Here is a 10,000-nt window from a genome sequence, read left to right as displayed (position 1 = left end):
TTACATGCCTTTTTAATGCTTTCTTTACTTCTACCGCTACTTCCGTTACCGGCTCAGGAGTTCCATTATATCTATTGGCAAAGTTATTTCTTATATCAATATTGTATAGCATTGTACAGAAATCCTCTGCAAATTTTCATTACTCTATCTCTTTGTTGATATACCCATTTTCATTCGCTAAAGAAAATATTTTTTTTCGCATTGTTCCAAGTCTACTTTTCATTTACTTGATGCTTCTTCATTTCTTTAGTTTTTTTTTTTTTTAATTTTGCACTGATTGTGTTAATATATTTCTTGTGTTTTTAGGTTGTTAATTGTTGGGGTAGTTTTATTTTATCTTTCTTGGATTTTACCTCATTTTAAATTTTCTCTTTATCAGATTTTTTAGTGATTCATTATTTCTATAGGTGAAGTTATTGGATAGCATTATATGATAATTCTCTGCAGTTTTTATCACATACAATAAGTTTTGATAACAAGAAGAATTTTGATATAAAAATTGAGTTATCATTCTAGACGGTTTGACTACATAATTTTAAAGAAATTTCCATTGAATGTTTCCTTTTCTTATACTCTTTCATAGAAATCCACTGTAATTTTTATCACTCCATCTCTTTTGTTAATGTATACATTTTTATACGTTAAAGCAAACATCTGCTGGCGCCCGGTTTCAAGTATCTTTTCGTTAACAATATTTTTTTCCTTTCTTTTGTTTTTCGTGAATTATGTCTTATCTTTTTAAATTGTTTAATGTTTTATATAGTTCTTTTAATCCTATTTCATCTCTCTTGGATTTTGCCCTCATTTCCAGTCTTTTCTTGGTTATGTTTATTGCTCATTTTTGATAGTTTTCTTTGATCTTGTTTGGAACATTTCCACCCATCTCTTGTGCAGATTTCAATACAAATTTTGTTAAATTATTGTTAATTTCCTCTTAATTTGCTACCATTTCATCTTGTAGCTAGGAGTACCAATTTTGTATTGCTAAACTGAACTATTCTTACTTTTCTCTGATGACAGAAGTGTTTATTTTATTTCTTGAAATTACCTTTTCCCCTCTTTCCTTAGATTTAGACAAATTTGACTTTTCATAATTCTATGGTCGCTTGACTTTAATTAGTTTAACACTGTTACATCTTCAACTAAATTAACTTTATGACTGAGACTTAAATTTCTATCCTTTTTCTTTTCCATATATGCACTTCTCCATCTCTATTTTCTATGTTCATATTTATATATAAAAAATGGTGTTCATGAACATTAGTTGTTTATTTTTTTTCTTTTAACAAATTTTACAAGCATGTCTCCTATGATATTTCTTGTGCAAACTCCAAATTTACCTACAGCTGATTATCCTCTCTTCTTTTGACCTACTTTACAGAGAAATCACCTAAAACAAATGTAAATAGTCCTATGTTTTTTTTTTTTTAAGATAACTCCAAATGCTTATAAAAAGTTTCTCTTTCTTCCTCTGAATTGGATGTTGTTGGTGCATACGTTTGAATGCTCTTTATTTCCTACCTTTCATTCAGTTTGGTAATCAATCCTGCATTTCTATCACTGATACTGCATAATTCTTGTGTTACCTGAACGATTTCTATCAGTAAGATAAAAAGCAAAAGATATGACCGCCTTTTAACTCTAATTAAGATTCCTCAGTTATTCTAATTTCCCTCAATCTCATTATAACCCAATCTATTTATTTCAGCTCTTCTAGTAAAGCATCAAGATCTTCTTCTCTATACAGGGTCGTGACATTGTACGTTACAAGGTTCAGTTTGCTAAGGTAGCCTCTCTATACCACACACACACACACACACACACACACACACACACACAATCACACACATACACACACACACACATATATACATACATATATATATATATATATATATATATATATATATATATATATATATATATATATATATATATATATATATATATATATATATATATATATATATATATATATATATATAGTTTTATTTTGAAAACCTTGAATTTTATGACCATTGCAGTATTACAAGTCTATGAAGTACTTATTGGTTTGTGAGGTTCTCATCTTCATACCTTATCACCATAGTCATTGTGTACAATGGCAAAACTAGGATTTTGTGGTTCCTACAATTAGCTGTTAGATTCCAGGAAATCGCATCTAAACTTATTGCCTCATAAAAATATTTTTTGGAGGGAGGCACCCCAGAACCACCGTCGTCAGGGACTTCTTAAACTTTAGCCCCATGCCACCCAAAAAGACGCTCCTACGCCCCGGTTATTTACTTATTCATTTACTTTTAAAGCGTTGTTCTATTCATTTATACGTTCGTTCATTCATCAATCTATTCATCTATCTCATTAAGCAATCTACCTCTATAGCCATCACTAATTATTTATCATCAGAATGAAATATATATAGCTGACATCCATCCGGTAAAAACAGTGGGGATATGTTTTTAGAGAGAGGGGAGAAGCAAGTTTCTCTGCCAAACAGTGACGAGAAAGTGGGACAGAAATATATTCTTGAATAGTTGTGGTTGTGGTGTTTATGCTTGAGTTTTTTACAGTCTTAAAGTTGAAATGCCTAAGGAAAGTCAAACAATGGACCAAAAATATATTTGGCGGCCTCGAGTTACCTGAATGGGAGAGGGACTCGTATTTATATGGGGAATGACTCGTATATACATGGGGATTTCCTAATGTCGCTCATTCGTGTGTCTTAAAAAGGCGTAGCTCATTCATAGGTGAGTCTTGGGAAGTAGTTCATTGGTTTGTGTGTTGTGAGAAGTCATATCTTGTTTATGTGTCTGTTGAGGTAAGTCGTAACTCTATCGCACATGTGTCGTGAAAAGTAGTAGCTCATTTGTATGTTTCTTTTAAGAAGACGTATCTCTTTTGTACATGTATCATGAGAAGCCGTAGCTTGTTCATAAGTGTGCCGTAAGAAGTAGCGGCTCAATCATATGTGTGTTGTGAGAAAATGTATCTCGTTTGTATGTGTTGTGATAAGTCATGGCTCATTTGTACATATGCCGTGAGAAGACGTAGCTCAATCGAACGTTTGCCATAACAATTAGTAGCTCATTTGTATTTTTATCATGAGAAGTCATAGGTCATACGTATATGTGTTGTTAGGAGACATAGCTCGTTCGTATGTGTGTCTTATGGAGATGTAGCTCGTTTGTTCTTGTGTTTTGAGGATACGTATCTCGTTCATACATGTGTTGTGAAAAGTAGTAGCTAGTTTGTACGTGTGTCATGAGAAGTAGTCGCTCGTTCGTTTATGTGTCTAAGAAGACGTAGCTCGTTCGTACTTCTGTCGTGAGAAGACATAGCTTGTTCGTACGTGTGTCGTGAGAAGATGTAGCTCGTTCGTACATGTATCATGGGAAGTAGAAGCAGGTTTGAATGTGTGTCTTAGAGAAGACACAGCTCTTTTGTAGATGTGTCGTCTGAAGGTGTACTTCGTTCGTACATGTGTCTTGAGAAGTCATAGGTCGTTCATATGTGTGTTGTAAGATGTCTTAGCTCATTCATGCTGTTGTGAGAAGTCGTTGCTGGTTCATTAAAGGTCGTGAGAAGATGCACTTCGTTCGTGCATATGGCGTGAGAAGATGTAGCACGTTTGTACTTGTGTAGTGAAAAGACGTAGCTCATTCCTACATGTGTCATGAGAATTAGTAGTTCATAGGTATGTATGTCGTGAGAAGTCGAAGCTCGTTAGTACGTGCCTTGAGCATAGGTCATTCGTATGTTTGGTCAGAGAATTCATATTGTTCATATGAGCGTTGTTAGAAGCCGTATCTCGTTCGCATGTTGGTCATGAAAAGTTGTAGCTTGTTCATACGTGCGGCGAGAGAAGTCATAGCTCATTCAAGCAAGTCGTGAGAAGTAGTAGCTCATTCTTATGTATGGTCGGAAGACATGACAAGTTCATACAGTCCGTGTGGTACGAAAAATCATAGCTCCTTTGCATATGTGTCATGTGAAGTAGTAGCTTGTTGGCAAGTGTGTCATGAGAAGTCATAGCTCATTCACACATGTTTCGAGAGTAATAGATTGTTTGCACATATTTCGAAAAAGTAGTAGTTCATCCGTATGTGTATTGTGAGACGATGTATCTCATTCGGACGTGTGTCATAAGAAGTTATAGCTCACTCGTATATGCATCATGAGAGGTAGTAGCTCGTTCATACATGCGTCATGAGTAGTCTTAGCTCTTTCGTCTATGTGTTGTGAGAGGCTGTAGCTTGATCATGTGTGTGTCGTGATAAGTCATTGCTCGTTCATGTGTGTCATGAGAAGTTGTAGCTCGTTTGTACATGTGTTATGAGAAGCTACAGTCATTCGTATATGTGCTGTGAGAAGTTGTAGTTCATTTGTAGATGTTGGTAGAAACCGTAGCTCATTTGTATATGTGTCGTGAGAAGTTGTAGCTCGTTTATACATGTGTTATGAGAATCTGTAGTCATTCGTAGGTGTGCTGTGAGGAGTTTTAACTCGTTTGTACATGTGTTTTAAGAAACCGTAGCTCATTCATACATGTGTCATGGGAAGTTGTAGCTTGCTTACCCATGTGTTATGAGACGCTGTAGTCATTCGTATATATACTGTGAGAAGTTGTAGATCATTTGTCCATGTATTGTGAGAAACCGTAGCTCATTCGATATGTATCGTGAGAAGTTGTAGCTTGTTTATGCATGTGTTATGAGAATCTATAATAATTTGTATGTGTTCTGTGAGAAGTTGTAGCTCGATTGTACATATGTTGTCAGAAATCATAGCGCATTTGTTTATGTGTCATGAGAAGTTGCAGCTCGTTTATACATAAGTTATGAGAAGTTGTAGTTTATTTGTAAATATTATGAGAAATCGTAGTTCATTCATATATGTGTCGTGAGAAGTTTTAGCTCGTTTTTACATGTGTTATGAGAAGTTGTAGTCATACATATGTGTGCTATGAGAAGTTGTAGCTCGTTGGTACATGTGCTGTGAATAACAGTAGCTCATTCATATATGTGTTGTGAGAAGTTGTAGCTCGTTTATACACGTATTATGAGAATCTGTAGTCATTTGTATGTGTGCTGTGAAAAGTTATAGCTCGTTTGTGCATGTGTTGTGAGAAGCTTTAACTCGTTCGTATGTGTGTCTTGAGAAGTCATAGCTCGTTCATGAGTGTCCTGAGAAGTTTTAGTTTATTCGTATATGTGTCGTGAGAAGTTGTTGCTCGTTTATACATATGTTGTGAGAAGGTGTAAACATTTGTGTGTTTGCTGTGAGAAGCTGTAGTGATTTGTATGTGTGCGGTGAGAAGTTGTAACTCATTACATATGTTGTGAAAAGCCATAGCTCGTTCTTACCTGCGTCGTGAGAAGACGTAAAAAACTAGGTCATGTGAGAAATTTAAAATTTCTCCAGAATCTTTTTTTTTTCTTTTTTTTTTCTTTTTTAAAGAGTGGAGTAAGGGAACTAAGCCCGAGTCAAAAAAAAAAATCTTTTATCATATAATGACTTTGTATTAAGATCAATACGTTGTACCGGAAGATTCAGGTCTTAGATCGTAAGACGTTTAAAGTGAGAAAGGTTTAAAATGATGGAAATTTGATGGGATTTTTTAAATAAAAGGACCTGGTGGCCCCATGAAATATGAAAACATGCAGAAAATATTGCCGAATGATTAGGTTGCATTGATAATTTTGATGAGTTTATTGTTATGTTATGTAGCTTCACTGTTATTGGAAATTAGTAACAGATTTAGATGTTGCAAAATGTTTGTGTTTATGAAACATGGATAAATTTTAAAGCGACGTGTTTCAAATATGTAAGAATAAGTAAGAAAAGACAAGTTACTTATAAGCAGAATTCTGCGAACCAGAGTACACTAATACAATAAATAACGAAAGTTCGAAGATTGTTGATATATCAAAATTGAGAAAAAAAAAAACGCTCATTATACAAGCACTGTAGGCCAAACGTGGTTGAATATTGTTAATACTAATATGGTGGAAGTGATTTTGTGCCCTCTTGTTTCCTTAGGCTCAAGTCTTCTCTTGACTCAAAGGTTAGCGCATCAAGTGTGGAAATCGAGAGATAAAGAGATCGTTTTGACTATTATTAACACATACTTATATATCTACATATATATCTAACACATATGTATGTGTTATCAGAAGGAAGACTTTACTGATTCACAATGATATAGTGCAGAAAACGTTTACTCTAAAATGATTGATCTTGAATCACAGACACACAAACACACAGACACATAATATATATATATATATATATATATATATATATATATATATATATATATATATATATATATATATATATATATATATATATATATATATATACACACACATATATATATATATATATATATATATATATATATATATATATATATATATATATATATATATATATATATATATATATGTGTGTGTGTGTGTGTGTGTGTGTGTGTAAAAATTCACTGTAAACCGTGATGCTCAGATGCAGAAGAACCACAGGGAAAATGATAATACGAAATATACGATTGAGTCCTGACTAGCTTCTTAATACTTCTTCAGAGGACTGATTTTATAGGGAAAATAAAAGTACAAACATGCATATAGAGGCTTACAGAGCAATGACACTCCCATACCAGCTGCCTGGGCCGTGATCAGGTGTTTACTGAGCGGATATCAAACCTCATTAGACACCTGCCAAAAAGGGTAATTTCTGGTGACAGGTAAATTCTTGTTTGTAACTCTCAATACAGTTTATTTTTATGAATACTGGTAGCCTTATCTACATAAATACATAAGCAAAACTATATATATATATATATATATATATATATATATATATATATATATATATATATATATATATATATATATATATAACACATCTATATATAAATATATAAAAAGACATATACATACGTATACAGAGACAGGCATTCATACACACACATACATAATATATGCATAGACATATACGTACGTGCACACATACTGGTATACATATACACACATATATAGACTTACATGTAAATGTTTTTACACATGATTAACATGTATATATATATATATATATATATATATATATATATATATATATATATATATATATATATATATATATATATATATATATATATATATATATATATATATATATATAGATATTATTTCTTATTTTATATTCCAACTTCCCAAATTTCGTCTTTCATAACGAAGAGAGTGAAAACAATACTGCTTCTATATCTACGAATATAGAATGAAACGCTCTTGAACAATTGAATGTTTATCTTGTCGAATATTAATATTGTAGTAAACTCGAGTAAGCAGGGTTGACGAGGATAATTATTCAGAATCAACATGAAAATAAAAATAATTCTGTGGCTTTTGAAATATAGTCTCTAAAATAGAAACTTTTTTCTCTACTCGCAGTTGGATCCTATGAAGCAGATGGACGAAGGAGACATGTTCATCTACCAAAGCAACGGAGAATTTGACCTGGTAGAGTTCACAGCAATGAAGAATATCACGTAATATTCCTGCTCCCCCGAACCCTACCCAGATATAACCTTTACCATAAAGCTGAGAAGGAGACCCATGTTTTATGTGTTCAATCTCATATTGCCTTGCGTTATAATCAATGGCATAATGTGAGTTTAGCTTATTTTAAGAGAAGTAGTTCTTGAAATTTCCCTGAATGCTTGAATTTGGTTTTCATCAAGAAGATAAAGCCTGATTGCACATTGTGTCTGTTTGTTTGCCACTTTGCCTCCTTTCTTACGATTGTAAAAACATATGCACACAGAGGGCGTTATTTTGGAATTAGAATCTTTTTCCCTTTCCCTCTGGTATGCTATCAGGTAGAAACGCTAAGTGTCAGTAGAGATCAAAGCTAAAAGAATACAGTATACTGTATGAAAGCACTGTTGAATCATGTCTTCTTTCTGGAAGTAATACTTTAGTAATAAATATAACGAAAGATTTAATGTCTCGTAAGCTGCTGAGATGAAGACCTCGCTTATCATAAGTTAAGTAAATGTAATAATTATAATAATGAAAAATGAAGGATGATAAGATGGGGTGTCACTCGGAAGAGATAAAGTTTGAATGAATTAGAGTGAAAGAAGTGTTGGAAAGAGAACGCGCCCAAGTTAGGAGTGAATGATGCAATGTGTTTACGAGGGCTCGATCCGCTGTTGATGAGCCATTGATGCGTGTGTACGAAGCAACTAATGTTGTGGAAGTATTCTACAGAGGGATTAGAGGTCAATATATAAAGCATGAAAAGTGTAGGGGTCATTGGAAACCACTTAGTGTTAAATGAAACGCAGACACCCACATACAGTATATATATATATATATATATATATATATATATATATATATATATATATATATATATATATATATATATATATATATATATATATATATATATATATATATATATATATATATATATATATATATATATGATAAATTTTTGCACATTTAAACGTGTTTCTTTCATATTTCAAATAAGCCATATATATTAATATTAATATTGAAGTCTGGATTCTCTTAACGACCACGAGATCCGAGCCCCAGGCGGAACCGACCAAAGACTATGATGTATTAATATATAAGGATTATTTGAAATATGAAAGAAACAAGTTTAAATGTGCAAAAAAAAAAAAAATTATCATTAATCGAATGCCAAGTCCCAAATCTACCAATTAGCTACGATGGTGAAGATGGGTTGATTTCAATTCTAAGTACAGAAAACCTGAATTTGACAGGTATATGTACAGAAGAATTGTCATTGACTTTTATCTTTCTTCGTTGCTGAGTGGTATGGTCACTGGCATACAGATATCCTGGACGAGGATTCAAATCCCCGCCGGTCAGATATTATAGTCTTTGGGCGGTTCCGCCTGGGGCTCTGATCCCGAGGTCGTTAAGAGAATCCAGACTTTATTGTATTAATATATATGGCTTATTTGAAAGATATATATATGTATATATATATATATATATATATATATATATATATATATATATATATATATATATATATATGCGCGTGTGTGTATGTGTATATATATGTATGTATGTGTGTTATGTTTGCGAGTATACGTATGCGTATATATGTCATTCTCTGTTCGTAAATGACCATAAGAAATATGACATCTTAAATCCTGCCTTTTCTCTTCCAATCGTTGTTGGTGTTCTACGTCCCGAGCGAATCCGGAGAAAAGGTCACCTTGGGGATATCTGCTTTGCTCTCCATGACAGTGTTCCTCATAACCATCAGGGAGAGCTTGCCCTCGACGGAAAAGACGCCGCTAATTAGTGAGTGGCGATAATCCGGTTTGCTGGGAAATTGGGCTCTGTGGGTTTGAATCTTTGAATGGAGGGCGAGCGCCTGGAGGGAGACTACGAAATGGTGCTGGTGAAAATAAACGGGACAGAACCATTTTTTTTTCATTGTAGAATGGATTAGATTGAGATTTTGATAATTGGTTCATGTCAAAATACAGAAGAGATTCGTCTAGAAATACAATATAACTGAATTAGAAGGATTACTCAAAATCAAAATTGTACACAAATTCATATATATATATATATATATATATATATATATATATATATATATATATATATATATATATATATATATATATATATATATATATATATATATATATATATATATATATATATATATATATATATGTGTGTGTGTGTGTGTGTGTGTGTGTGTGTGTGTGTGTAATTATATTCATATACAGTATTTGTGTGTATGGTATATATATATATATATATATATATATATATATATATATATATATATATATATATATATATATATATGCATATATATATATGTATATATATATATATATATATATATATATATATATATATATATATATATATATATATATATATACATATATATATATATACAACTATATATATATATATATATATATATATATATA

At 32.1% G+C, this 10,000-nt stretch overlaps 1 pseudogene; it reads left to right on the top strand.

Moving 5' to 3' along the window:
* The window catches only part of LOC137650876 (neuronal acetylcholine receptor subunit alpha-7-like), a 197,765-nt pseudogene that overhangs the window by 120,919 nt on the left and 66,846 nt on the right, over positions 1 to 10,000 (top strand).

This window comes from Palaemon carinicauda, chromosome 12 (assembly GCF_036898095.1).
Source record: "Palaemon carinicauda isolate YSFRI2023 chromosome 12, ASM3689809v2, whole genome shotgun sequence".
In the NCBI taxonomy this organism is placed as follows: Eukaryota; Metazoa; Arthropoda; class Malacostraca; order Decapoda; family Palaemonidae; genus Palaemon; species Palaemon carinicauda.
The sequence above is the reverse complement of the archived record's forward strand: the minus strand, read 5'-3'. Positions and strand labels throughout refer to the sequence as shown.